The sequence below is a fragment of the Suncus etruscus genome, chromosome 2, assembly GCF_024139225.1.
Source record: "Suncus etruscus isolate mSunEtr1 chromosome 2, mSunEtr1.pri.cur, whole genome shotgun sequence".
Classification (NCBI taxonomy): domain Eukaryota; kingdom Metazoa; phylum Chordata; class Mammalia; order Eulipotyphla; family Soricidae; genus Suncus; species Suncus etruscus.
Window position 1 is genome coordinate 164,574,932 of NC_064849.1, and position 15,329 is coordinate 164,590,260.

At 38.1% G+C, this 15,329-nt stretch overlaps 1 protein-coding gene and 1 non-coding gene across 2 annotated transcripts in view; one reads left to right on the plus strand and one right to left on the minus strand.

The window, feature by feature from the left end:
* Positions 1–15,329, minus strand: part of FBXL17 (F-box and leucine rich repeat protein 17) — a 573,691-nt gene that overhangs the window by 200,875 nt on the left and 357,487 nt on the right. The gene's annotated exons all lie outside the window — the stretch shown is intronic.
* LOC126003201 (U6 spliceosomal RNA) lies at positions 7,897–8,003 on the plus strand. Its single transcript, XR_007493736.1, has one exon. It is a non-coding gene; the product is annotated as a U6 spliceosomal RNA (small nuclear RNA).

Here is a 15,329-nt window from a genome sequence, read left to right on the forward strand (position 1 = left end):
GAGGGAAGCAGATAAGCACTGAAGACAGAGCCTAGCAGAGATTTAGAGCAATAAAATTTTAATAATTATTTTCAGACTCAAGTATAGAACTTGGCACAATGGTTATAATAGATTGAATAATGGCCACCATGGATATGAGTTCTTAAACCATGCAACTTGTAACTGTTACCTTATATAGAAAAAGGATCTTTGGTGAAGTTATCAAATTATAGATTCTGAGATGGAATGGCTATCATAGATTACTTGGGTGAGCCCTAAATACACTCACAAGTGTACTTATGAGAGTGGCAGATGATGATTTTCACAGAGAGGAGAAAGGCCTATTATTACCCTGCAGGCAGAGACGGAGCAAAATAGTCATGACATAGGAATATTAAAAAAGAAGCGAAAAAGAAGAGGAGACTGATGTCTTGATATTTTTGTTTGCTTGATCTTTTTTTTTTTTGCTGGGGTTTTCTGTTTGTTTGTTTGTTTGTTTGGGAGCCCACGTGGTAGTGCTCATGGCTTACTCCTGGCCCTGTATTCAGGGGCTTGAAATTTATGAATGGACTATGGGGGTCATTGGGGATGCTGGGGATAGAACTCAAGTCTGGCTGTGTGCAAGGCAAGTGCACTACCTACCGTATTATTTGTCTGGCCCTTGAAATCTTGATTTTGCGTTTTGTTTTTTAGATCACTACCAGCAGGGCTCAGGGAAATACATGGGCTGCATGTGCCCACCAGCTGTACTGTGTCTTTGGTGCTCTGATACCTTGATTTTGACTGAGTGAAACTGGATTTAGCTGCCTTAACTTAACAACGGTATAAGAGTATCTGTTGTTTATAAGCTACCAAGTTTATAAAAATTATTAGAGTAGTTACAGAAAATGAATACAGTGCCTAATAAATTTTATTATTCTCTGGATAATACATAGGGCACAAAGGAGTATCATTTAAGATGTAATATACTAATTTGAATTAAAATCACATAGGGGAAGATCTTATTTTAAGTTATGAAAGACACTAAAAAGAAAACAATTAAAGAATACTACTTGCAGTTTGAGACACAGAGGAATTAAGGCACTTGGTTTGCACATGGTTGATCTGGATTTGATCCTACCGTCACATATCATTTCCCAAGCACTGCCAAAAGTGAGTTCTGAGTACTGAAGCAAGCTACTTAACACTAATTAGATAACTTCCAGAGACAAACTCCGTCATTTCATATACCCCTAAACATTATATTCTCTATCATTTTCCATGTAATCGCTTGTGAATGAAACTCTAGGTTGGGAACCAATTTAAAAGCAACTCAAATCGCGCTCTCCTATTTAAGCATCATAAAGCTTCACAATTAAGAGTGTTACTCTAACATGAATATTTGATGTAAGAACTATATATGTTATGACCAATAAAATAGATTGTTTGTCTATCACCAAGTGCACAAAAACATTTTTGTCAGAAATTGAACAACTATAGCATTAGTTGGCAATTAATGAAATCATGCAGTTTTCTTCATGAAATTGTCTTGAAAATGTCGGTTTTATTCTTTTATGATTTTGATATATTTAAATAAATTGTCCAAGAATGACAAATTAAGAAATTAAGAAAGATGCATTGTAATCATCTTCATAGCCTCTTTACAATGAACATAAGTCTTCACAAATCCATGTAGAAAACCACAGAAATTTTTGAATGAAAAGAAAAATACTAATATTCCCAACTAGACAGTCAAATTTTTTCTCTAACCATAAACAAACAGAACACCTGTGGTCTAGTTAACATATATTAATCAAGAAAATATAAGGTATTTAAAGAACCCCATAAATTTGGCTTCCAAATATAATCATGAGAGAAAGAACCAAAGCTTTTTAAAGTACTCTAAAAGGCTCAAGATAAAGAAAAGTTAGGACAAACTACAATTAGATAGCTACTAAATACGCTAAATATCAGCCACTATAGTTGAAGATGTTTGAATGTAACTGAAAGTACTTTTTTAATATATAGTAAATATAACTTGAAGAGTCACGTTCTCTAGGAGATTTGTTGAGGTTTGAGTCCCACTGAGCTCCCAGACCAGAAAGGCAGTTCCCATTCCCCTGTGGGGAAACAGTTCCAGTTACAGAGATCCACAGAAAATAATCCACACAGTGAAGAGGTACAAGGATGGGTTCAGGAAATTCAGTGTTTGAGCAAGGAATTCAAACCACCCAAGCTATCTGCTCCTAAGATGGAGCGCAGCTCAGTGGAAGAAGGCCAAAGAATGAGCCCCTGCCTTCCGCAGACTGCTACTTTTATTGACCCTAGAGTGGGAGAATACCAAGTAAGGAACAATCCAATATACTATCACCAGATCACACCCTATGGTGGAGTAAAATTATTGATTAGGGTAGGATCAGTAACCCAATAATAGCTGAAGACATGAATACAACAATTTTAAATAAGATGCTATTAACTTTGGGCCCGGAGAGATAGCACAGCGGTGTTTGCCTTGCAAGCAGCCGATCCAGGACCAAAGGTGGTTGGTTCGAATCCCGGTGTCCCATATGGTCCCCCGGGCCTGCCAGGAGCTATTTCTGAGCAGACAGCCAGGAGTAACCCCTGAGCACCACAGGGTGTGGCCCCAAAACCAAAAAAAAAAAAAAAAAAAAAAAGATGCTATTAACTTTGACTGTACTACTAGAAACCTCACAAGATCAAGGTCTGCTACTTAATGAAACAAAAATATATTGGATTTTGAACTCATGAATATGGAAAACTAAAGTCAGAATCTTGTGGATCATTTAGTTTTTCAGCATATTAATGTTTAAAAATGGATGCGACTTACCTATAGTTATAAACCATATAAAAATTTTCAAGAAGCATTTTTTTTTTTTTTTTTTGGTTTTTGGGCCATACCCGGCGGTGCTCAGGGGTGACACCTGGCTGTCTGCTCAGAAATAGCTCCTGGCAGGCACGGGGGACCATATGGGACACCGGGATTCGAACCAACCACCTTAGGTCCTGGATCGGCTGCTTGCAAGGCAAGCGCCACTGTGCTGTCTCTCCGGGCCCACAAGAAGCAGTTTTTGACTTCTGCATCATTAATTATCTATATCACTTTCAAACAACCAAAGGATTTATTTGGTTGGTTTTCAGTTTGGGGGCCATAGTTGGCCATGAGCTGAACTTACTTTTGAATATTCAGTGTTGAATATTTACTCTCACATTAACAAATTGTACTATTTTCCTCGTTCTGCAATCAACTTTAAGGGGAGGTTAGACTAGAGTGATAACACAGTGGTTGGGCATTTGACTTGCACATGGCTGACCCGGGACAGAGCCATCTTGGTCAATGCCTGGCATCCTATATGGTCCCCCGAGTTTGTCAGAAGCAATTTCTGAGCACAGAGCCAGGAGTAAGCACTGAGTGCTGTTGGATATGGCCCAATCCCACACAAAAAAAAAGTTTAAGGGGGGGGGGGGGGTGACACTCATATTTGTTCAGGCTTACTCTTGATCTTGTGCTCTGAATCACTCCTGCTGGGGCTTGGGGTCCATAAGTGGTGTGAGAACTTGCAGGTTGGCTTCAGGCAAGGCAAGTGCCCTATCTATTTTTATGGTCTACACATATCCCAATCAAACAATTTGTGGTGGGAGAACTCCACAGCACTGTTGAAACCACCAGAGCTACATAAAAGCAGTTCCCCAGGGGCCATGCAGTGCTGGAGAATGAGTTTTCTGGGATATTATTCATACAGGTGGTTCTCAGCCCTATTTCTTGTCCTGTAGTCAAATTTTCATGGACAGAAAATAAATTTAGATAAATGATACTACTTCCTGATCAGAAAGTACAAAGTTCAGAGCTTCCTAAAATTAATGGCAAGTTATACTTAGTAGTCATAGCATTAAAATTTTATCATAGCTTAGTGGCGTCTTTCACTTAGCTCGGAATAGATACTATAGATCAGGGGTCTCAAACTTGTGGCCCAAGGGCCACAAACGGCCCTCTGTACAACATTTTATGGCCCTGCCCTAGAGGAATCTTCTTTGTTTTGTTTTGTTTTAGTTGTTTGGGTCACACCCCAATGTTCAAAGCTTACTACTGACTTTGCCTCCTGTGGCCCCCAGGTAAATTGAATTTGAGATAGATAGTATCTCCTTTGACTTTTCCAGTGTATGCAATAAGTTTACTGGGAAAATTCAGCACATTTGCTTCTATTATATTTAATAACTTCTTATTCATAACATTGACACTCATATACATTTTTGCCCTCCTTCAAACCCCTGAATATTTTGTTCATGCTCTATATCCCTTCTAATAGATGGGTTTTATATAGGCATTTACTTCATAACTACATGTAATCTGATCTTCATTTCCAAAGCTTGTCTGCATTTCCTCTTTAGATGTAGAATTTCTTAACCTTGTCCTGTCTCTTTGACCTGCATCTGCCTATGATACGCATAATCTTGTTTTAGTGCACACTTCCTCATCCTGGGGAAATGGCCAGCATATCCATGCTTAGGATAGGCACTCTGTTTTTTTATTTGCACTCAATAGAAGTCCATGTTCTGTCTAGAGATAGTTTTAGTTACCCCTTTCCTTCCCTGCCCTTATTTCCCAAATAAACTTGCTTATTACTAAATATACTCACAAAATAGTAACATCTTACATTTTTGGCATAGATTATATAGCGCATTTTCTGCTTTTAGTTGTTGTTTGTTTTCCTTCTGGTTTGGGGACCACATTCATCTGTGGTCTTACTTTTTGTGCTTACTTCTTGTGCTTACTTCTGTCTCTGTGCTCAGCTAGTACTCCTGGTGGTGTTTGGACTGTATGTACTACCAGAGATCACACTTGAGTTAGTTATGTAAAAAGCAAATCACCTCTATCTCTTTGGCCCTATTATTTGTTAGTTTTACTAAGTCTTTTCTTTCCTCCTGGATCCACCAACTCTGTCTTAAGCAGCTTATCAAAAGTGAGTAAAGCATGGGCCTGTATTACCATCATCAAGATGATGACACGCTTCATGATAGAGAAAGAAAAGCCTTCAAGGGCAATAGAGTAAGGACCAGTTCTGGGGTCTGAGTCAAGCACTGATGTGTATGTGATATGTACAGTATTTTCAGGGGACACAAAGTGCATGTATATTCTGGTCAACTGCATCAAAGCAAGTGACCTACCTGCTATACCATTGCTCTGACCCAGTTGTCTTGCTATTAAAAGAGAAGATTAGGGCCCGGAGAGATAGCACAGCGGCGTTTGCCTTGCAAGCAGCCGATCCAGGACCAAAGGTGGTTGGTTCGAATCCCGGTGTCCCATAAGGTCCCCCGTGCCTGCCAGGAGCTATTTCTGAGCAGACAGCCAGGAGTAACCCCTGAGCACTGCTGTATGTGGCCCAAAAACCAAAAAAAAAAAAAAAAGAGAGAAGATTAAGTTGAGGGGTCTGAGTGATATGATAGTATGTTGTCTTAATATAAAAGAAAGAGTCCTAGATTTGGAGTGGGGATGGTGAGGCCTTGCTGGGCTCAACCTGGTTCCCGCAGCCCCCATGGCCTGGCCAGTCTGAAGGTTGCAGGGTGAGGGCGGAGAGATTCACAAGGCAGTCTGGTGAAGTTCCAGGAGTCAACCAGCTTTATTTCACAGTCCCTACCACCATGCACACCTCCTCACATGGCCTCTTATACTAATCCTCTTCCTAGCAGCTACTTCTCTACTCCCTCTGGCTCTCTCGGCCTCTGTCTCTCTTTCAGCTGCTTTTTCCAGGCTTCCTAACTGGCTTCCAGGCTGACTAACTCCCTTTGGTGATGCTACTGCTGCTGCTTCTGTGATGATGCTCAATTGCTGATGCCAAATCTGATGCTGAATCTCTGATGATGATGCTTCTCTTACACTTCTCTCTCCAACTGTCCTTTTCCGCTTCTCACTCCCCTATGCAGACTCTTCTACCGCCCCATTCTAGGTGTGAGCAGTTCTGATCATTCAGGTGGGATAAATTAGAAGTTGGGGGAGGGGATACCCACAATAGTACAGCAGGGAAGGTGTCTGTTTTGCATGGGGTCAAACTGGGTTAGAAACACAGCACAACATGTGGTCCCTCACAGTCTGCCTCCGGTGATCTGATCGATCCCTGAGTGAAAAGCCAGGAGAAAGCTTTGAGTACTGCCCGGGAGGTAGCCCCCAAAATACAGCATAAAACCGAAAAAGATTAGGGTGAGAAAACCAAAGAGATAGTACAGTAGTAAGGAACATACACGTGTCCAACGTGGATTTGGTTCCCGCACCCTGTATGATCAAGTGAGCCCCTCCAGAAGTGATTCCTAAGCACAGTGCCAGGAGTAAGCCTGAACACAGGTGGGTGTGTACCCCCAAAAGACTGCTTGATTGCAGAACAAGGAAAATAATCACAATTTGCCAATGTGAGAGTAAATATAAAAAAATCTGATTTTACATGGTATTTTCAAGTAAGGTATAATAAAGAGCTTAAAATTTGTTTTGTTTAAAATATATACACTGAAAGCCTAGAAACAGTATAAAGGGTGAAAGCATTTGCCTTGTATATAGTCAACTCTGATTCAATACCTGAAAATGCATATGATCTCCAAGCCCTGTCAGAGTGATCACTGAGCACAGAGTCAGAAGCAAGCCCTGGGCACTGTCAGGTGTGACCTAAAGCCAAACACACACACACACACACACACACACACACACAAAACCTTTAAGGTGACTTGCTTATAGTTATTAACACAGTATATTTGCTGGAGGAATCTGGAAGAACATTTCCTCCTGGTAAAAGAAAGATGTCAGTGTCATGGAGAAGCAGAATGGCAAAGTACAAATGAAATCACCAAATCTAGGCAGACTGTCCTCTTCAGGTGCTCAACCTTCTGTGCCTCATATCCTCACAGCTAATTCAAAGATTTTTAATGAGTATAAAAAGAATGGGCACAGGCAAAAATGTTTATAATACTTCTTTGTACATATTAAATGATACATCTCTGAACTGTTATTACTTCATTATCCCCAGACATTATATACCTCATGACTGAATATAATAAGATATGTCAAGAAACATCTAGGAAACACTACCAAAACCAAGAAACTAGCAAATAAAATATATGGAAAGGTCAGGTATATTGCCAGTTAAACTGAAAGAAAATTAGGTGAAATAATAACTTAATATATTTTTCAAGCCTAACAAAGAAATAAATAACCTGGAAATGTAAAGGAGTTAAAAAAGGTTTAAGGTTAGTATATTTGTGTGGGGAAGAAGGAGGAGACACAAATACACTAAAAGGGACTTAAGGGATATATACATCAAGTGCAAAAGTAACTTCATTTACATCCTACTTTGAATACAGTAAAGAAAAATCTTTAATAAAGCATTGCTTTAGTTGCAATAAAAGCACTGTAGTAGTATACATTTTGAAATTTTCATCTGAGAGTAGGAAAAATAGTATAGCAGGCAAGGTGCTCTTTGCCTTGTATGTGCCAGACCCCAGTTCAATTCCTGGCATCCCATGATCTCCTAAAGACCTCCAGGAACAACTCCCAAGCATAGAGATGAGAGCAGCCCCTGAGAACAATCAGGTATGTATACAAATATTTCTACCAAATAAAAATATTAATCATTTGGGGCCAGAGAAATAGCACAGTGGCAGGGCACTTGTCTAGCATGTGGCCTATCTAGGACGGACCTTGGTTTGATCCCCAGTGTCCCATATGGTCCCCAGAGCCAGGAGCGATTTCTGAGCACATAGCCAGGAGTAACCCATGAGCGTCACAGAATATGGGCCAAAAAAGAAAAAAAAATCATCTGTTAAGATAAATGAAGTATTTGCAAGTGGCTATTTGGCAAAGACTAAATTTAAGAAAACAACCAAAAGATTAATTAAAGGGATCCAGTGAGGAAAATCACAATTAAAATATCAATAACTGTGCTCGCTTCAGCAGCACATATACTAAAATTGGAACGATACAGAGAAGATTAGCATGGCTTCTGCGCAAGGATGACACACAAATTCGTGAAGCGTTCCATATTAAAAAATATCAATAACTATTAAGGGTAAACAAAGGTCTATCATAAGACTCTATGTCTGTGTATTAAAATTTTGTTCGTTTGTTTTTTCTGTTCTGGGTCAGTCGCATGCAAGGCAAACACCCTACCACTGTGCTATTTCTCCGACCCCTGTGCATTAAAATTTTTCCACAATAAAAGGCAAATTAAAAAATTCTTATACAATGATGTTACCATTTTTGCCCTCAATCTGGTGTTACTCATTGTATTTTCTACCTTAATTGTGTGACTTAAGTAAATAAATGAATAAATAAATGAGAGTAGGGAGATAGCACAAGTGTTAGAGTGCATGTCTTGCATGCCCCTCACCCTGGTTCCATCCTCAACAACATATGCTCCTCTCAGTTCTCCTGAATGTAGCATTGGAGGCCCCACACACTCAATAGACTCTCAATTAAAAACTTTGTCTACAAAATTTAAAAATAAAAGGAAACAGGGGCTGGGAAGGTGGCGCTAGATGTAAGGTGTCTGCCTTGCAAGCGCTAGCGTAGGATGGACAGCAGTTCGATCTCCTGGCATCCCATATGGTCCCCCCAAGCCAGGGGCAATTTCTGAGCGCATAGCCAGGAGTAACCCCTGAGTATCAAACGGACGTGGCCCAAAAACCAAATAAAAATAAAAATAAAAGGAAATAAATAAAGCTTAATATGAGCTATCTTCCCAAAGTTATGTTAAAAAAGATAGCCTTATGTTTGTTGGTGGTGCTGGGAACTAAAGGCTGGTTTCATGCATGCTATGTATGTGCTTCATTGTTGAGTAATAGCTCCAACCCTAAGGAAAATATTAAATTAGTACTATAAAATTCCAAAATACAAACATCTTATTTAAAACATCATTCCAGGGTCACACAGAAAAACTGGGAATAAAGCATCTGACTTACACAAAGCTGATCCTAGTTCTACGCAGTGCACGGATGTAGCCCAATCCCATCTCCACACCAAAAATTATCAGCATTCAAAATTAATATGTAAATTGCATCAAAACTCTGTCTGGGTTTTATTCCTGCTTTAATTCATGTTCTAATTTTAAAAAGGGCATTTTAAAAAAAATTTAAAAATTAAAAAAATTTAAAAGTGAAAGCAAAAGAGTAGGGCGTTTGCCTAGCACTCAGCTAACCTAGGACGGATCTGAGTTTGATACCTGGCGTCCCATATGGTCCCTGAGCCAGGAGTGATTTCTGAGGCAGAGCCAGGAGGAACCCCTCAGTGTGACCAGGTTTTTTTGTTTTTTGTTTTTTGTTTTTTTTTGGGGGGGAGAGGCAAGAGGGAGGAGGAGCAGGAGGAAGAGGAAAAGAAGGAAGCAGAAGCTTAAAAAATGCCAGAGCGATAGCATGGAGACAGGGCATTTGCCTTGCATGCAGAAGGACGGTGGTTTGAATCCCAGCATCCCATATGTTCCCCGAGCTTACCCAGAGCAATTTCTGAGCATAGAGTCAGGAGTAACCCCTGAGTGTTACCAAAAACAACAACAACAACAACAACAACAAAAACAACAAAAAGACCTAAGGGCCAGAGCAGTGGGTAAAGTGTTTGCCTTTCATGGGACTGACCTGAGTTCAATCCCCAGCACTATAAATGGTTTTCTGAGCCTTCTAGGTATGATCCTTGAGAACAGAATAGGAGTAAGTCCTGAGTACTGCTACGTGTGGCACAGACACACAGACACACACACAAATGAAAACTGACTTTAATAAAATGCAACTTGCTGTATATTTGACTTAATTATAGGCCCCATCTCAAAGCTATTAGAAAATGCAAAAGGTAGCAAATCAGATTAAATTAATACATAATGATCCTAAAATTCTATGCCAGAATTCCTTGTCATCATAAATTTTAAATTTATATTGGCTGTTTAAGATGACATTGATTGTTTATTTAAAATGACAATTATTGTTTATATAAAAATGCTGAATCACATTATGTAAAAATGCTGAAGCACATAACTCTGTACCTTGGGAAACAAAACATAAAATTTCATAATATAATTTCTTTAAACCAAACTTTTAAAATTACAGAATTGAATATTTAAGCATAATAAAATCTTGAATTATAGATAAGCATTTAGAAACCAGACAGTGCCTCTTAAAAATGCAGAGAACTGTGTGCTATCTAGAAGCTGTCACAGTTGCAACCATGAGTCTGATTATTTGATATATCTACTCTCACTCAGGAAGCAGATTATTTTTTTCAAAAAAAAAAAAAGCCCCTTGGACTCAGTTGTCAACTTTCATATACTGCTGTGAGATAGATATAGGGGAAAAGATACAACCGTGGCAGGAGCATAAATTAGCAAAACCATTCTGGAATGTCGTCTGGTATTATTTATTTCTTCATGTATAAACATATGGGCTATACTAGATGGCCAAGGGATGTGCAAGATTCTAAGAAATAGGATGCACCAATGTAAGGAAATGATCAATGACTTTGTTTGGTAGGCTCACAATTTTATTACTGCAAACACAATAATATAAGCTAAATTAATTATAGTATCTTGGTATAGAAATAATAGAAGGATATTACTTTAAATGTATAGTTTCCAAAAAATTGATGAATTTTAAAAGGAAGTCAATTTGAAAACAAAGCAAAATCTAGGACTTAGCAGAAATTTGGTCTGAATTTAGTTTCACTTTATGAAACTTTTTGACTACGGACCAAAATGTTGAATTTCTTTTTTTTTTTTTTTTAATTTTTTATGTTTAATTATGAGAACAATGATGCAAAGAAAGAGGACAAGGTAAAGTTACAGTGGAAGGACAATCACCCATAAACAGAGTTCTCAGAAGAAATCCCCTTGCTGAGCCTAAATTTTGAACATACAGTCAAAGAACATTAAGAAAAATAAAACAGAACCCATGTACAATTACTTTGTCCACAAGTCCCTAGATTGTAGTACATTATAACTTTTCTTAGCAGTACACAAAGCAATATAAGGCCATGAAATTTATTTGACTCCTTGAACATTGAAGGCATAGTATTTTTTTTACTTTTTTATGCACATGCATATTAGTTTAAGTTAACATCAAAAGTTTAAGTGGTGGGGCCGGAGAGATAGCATGGAGGTAAGGCGTTTGCCTTTCATGCAGAAGGTCATCGGTTCGAATCCCGGCGTCCCATATGGTCCCCCGTGCCTGCCAGGAGCAATTTCTGAGCATGGAGCCAGGAGTAACTCCTGAGCACTGCCGGGTGTGACCCAAAAAAAAAAAAAAAAAGTTTAAGTGGTTTCTTTTAAGGTTTAGAGTCAAAGGAGCACAGTAAAAATGGTGTTAGAGTGGCGAATATTGTTTGCATAGGCCCACCAGAATGTTGAATTTCTATGGTTCATTGCCCTAATATAAATGGAAATAATAATTTCATAGAATTACTGTGATGATAAAATAGCAGAACAATCCAATGATATTCATACATACTCAATTACAGTGCACATTATTAAGTAATTCTCATTAGAAAATGAGTATTTTAAACTATTTAAATGATTTTTATTCCTTCAATTTTTATACTAAAATTCTCAACATTAGAAAGTTCCTACTTTCAACAAAGGTTTGTGATAAATCAATAACTGTGTATTGAAGAGAATTTCTTGTAGATGGTGTTGCTACAGTACTGCTAACAGAAATAAAAATTAAGTTTATAGAAATTCATGCAATCATGCACTCAACCACGAACTCTCAGGAAAACATCTCTGAAGCAGTTTTTGCTGTCATTTACAAAATGAAAATAAATACCTGGACTAGGATTCCTGAAAATGTCAAAAACTTAAGCATAAACTTTGAGATGATTGAAATGTTTTCATCAATGATTCACAGGTTGATTTTATTTTGGTGGGGGGTGCTTTTGGACCATACCCTGTAATAGGCAATGCTTACGGTTTTTGAGTGAAACCCAACTACAAACATATTTGTAATCATGGTGCTTAAAGATATTATATATATATGTATTGAATCATTTTTTTTTTTGGGTCACACCCGGCAGTGCTCAGGGGTTATTCCTGGCTCCAGGCTCAGAAATTGCTCCTGGCAGGCACGGGGGACCATATGGGGCGCCGGGATTCGAACCGATGACCTCCTGCATGAAAGGCAAACGCCTTACCTCCATGCTATCTCTCTGGCCCCCTATATATATATGTATATATATGTATGTATGTATATATATGTATGTAAGTATGTATAAAGTTACACAAAAAAATCCACCTAAGGGCAAGTGATTTATGAATAAAAAGGGCTATTCAGATCTACCCAAATAATCTAGATCTCTCTATGAGGAAATGGAGATCCATCAAATAATAGGATTTAGCTAATGTTTTCAAAACTATTAGTTTTGTCAAACAAGGTACATACATAAAAAATGCCTTTGACATATGTATTAAGACATATTTCTAAATAAATGGAAAAATGTAATGTTTTAATAGACCTAAAATTCTGAGGCTAAGAAGAGGGGTCAAAGAGCTGGCATGCTTCTCTGCATACACAAATACATGAGATTAATCAGCACCAAGCAGACCCAAAGCACGGACATGTGAAGCCCACATAACAGACCCCAGCACAGCACATGTCTGCACTGCTGGGATTCAGTAATACTGGGAGACTCCAGTAATACTCCAGACTTCAATATTACTATACTCCTCCCTCAAAAAAGGTCTAAACCTTTCGTACTAAGCCATCAGAAATAATTACAAAAGGCTGCAGCAGATCATCAGTGTGAATTTTGAGACCAACCCCCGTGTAGAAGACACTGCTAAAGCTGTGTGAGCAGAGGTAAGCCAGAAATGCCCAAGCAGGGTTAGACTCACCACCACTGTTATGCACATCTTCTAGCCGATAAACTCCACCATAACGTGTAGAAAAATCCACACAACTGGCATGGCAATGGGGAAACAACGCAGGCCAACATCAGGCATAGAGAATGAAGATGGCAGCTCTGATGACTCAAAAAGTGCCAACCATCTAATTAGCCTCTCAGAGAAGGAGTTTGAAAAGAAATATGGAGCATTCCCCTGATTCAATGTTAATATGTATCTAAAAAACTAATGTGAAAGATATGTAAGCCACTATGATCAAAATAAAAATTAAAAAAAAAATAAAAGAAATGTTTTAGAGAAGACTTGAACAAAATTGTAATGTCTACAGCACCTTTGTTTTGTGTAACTTACATTTAACTTTATATGAACTATTTTAGAGATCTGAGAGATAGAAAAGCAGGAGGCACAAAATTTACACATGATGAACCTTGATCTGATCCCAGAACCACAAATTGCTCTCCAAGCACCATTAGTACTAATCTGTCAGTATAGAAGAACTAAGAGTTAAGCCATAAGCACTACCAAGTGTGACACTAAATCAACAAAATTTTAGGTACCATAAAGACAATACAACAGGAAAGGCACTTTGCCTTGCATGGAGCTGAACTGGGTTAGGTGTCTGGCATATGAAGATATGCTACACAGGCCTGGCCAAGAGTGTTTCCTCGGAGCAAAGCCAGGAGTAGGCCTGATCAATAGAGCTTGGTCCAAAACCAAACCCAAATAACAATAATAATAATAAAATTTCAAAAATATTAAATGATATCAAGGTAAACAATAGGTCTTTTTACATAAGAATTTGTTAAGATATTTTTTGTTAAACTATTTTGCCATAGTTCCCAAATAAAAGTTTTAAAATTTCTCAACAACATATTTTTCAGATGTTTCTCATTTAGAGGTCCCAAAAGTATGTTTTAAAATGCAGCTCCCCACTTGTATTTTTCTTTTTTGAAGCTTTTCTGCGACCTAAATTTGATCTATATACAACTCAGCTAAATTGTAAATCCACAACATTCCAAAATTCTGTATCTTTAATGGTTTTGCAACTGAAGATCAAAGAATATACACAAAAATGTTTAAATTATATAAATTTTCCTATGTAGGATGGAAGTAGAGACTCAGAGACTTATCTAAAATCTGTCCTAAGAGATTTTTTAAAACAGTATATGCTCTTTCAGCAATCCCATTAGAATAGATACTTTACTGCAAACAAAAAGTTTCCACTGTCAGACTAATTGTCACTTTGAATACTAAGTATTAATTGGTATCTTTAAAAATCTTTTGAAATTAATTATACATCCATCATCTCAGCTTATACTTTATAATACCTTCTACGGTAAATTTATCCTCATTTGACAAATCATAAGACTTGTTAGAAAGACAGTAATAACACTTTTATAATGATTTAACCAAAAATAATGTATAGGATATTTAGCAACAGGTTAATAATTGACTGTAATAAGATCAAGTTCCTAAGCTCCTAGGTCTAAGACATTTCCATCAGACAATGAAAGAATAATGGGAGTTAACGTTAGTGAGTACACAACAGTTGATAACTTGCTAAATATCTACTTATTTCATTTCATTTCATAAAACTCTATCATCCTACTATTTTACAAATGCAGAAATGTTCACGATTACTATTTTATTTAGTAAGTGGCAGGCTTTTATTTAACTGAGCTCAATGTGATTATGTGACAAAGTCCATGTTTTTTCTTAGGGGAAAAAAATTAAAGGTAGAAAAATTATTTAGAATAATAATTATACGGGCCTGGAGAGCTAGCACAGCGGCGTTTGCCTTGCAAGCAGCCGATCCAGGACCAAAGGTGGTTGGTTCGAATCCTGGTGTCCCATATGGTCCCCCATGCCTGCCAGGAGCTATTTCTGAGCAGACAGCCAGGAGTAACCCCTGAGCACTGCCGGGTGTGACCCAAAAACCAAAAAAAAAAAAAAAAAAGAAGAAGAAGAAGAATTATACACACACTTTTCCCACTAATTTTCCTTTTTAGTTTTTGGGCCACACCTGGTAGCACTCAGAGGTTATTCTGCACTCAGACATCTGACAGGCTCAAAGGACATTATGGGATGCCAGGGATCTAACCCAGATCTGCCAAGTGCAAGGCAAATGCCCTACCCGCTGTGTTATTGCTCTGCCCTCTCCTCCTTTTCTATGGACATTTTCTATAAGCTAGAGATGGGAATACATTCAAAACACTAAGTAAAATTTGGGCAATGTCAATAGATTCCTAGTTCTGATTTTCTTATACTGCATCCTAGCTCTAAACTTGTAATACAATGCAGACAGGTGACTCTGTATAAATTGACTCTAGAGACTGAAAGAAAGATAGGAGCCAAGATAGATAGTAGAGTTGGGAAGGTGCTTGCTTTGCATAAGTCTGGGTACAATGCCAGCACCACCTGTGGACCCTGAGGCACCTCTGAAGGTATCCCTGAGCAAAAATCCATGAGGAAACCTTGAGAATGTTAGTGTGGCCCTCA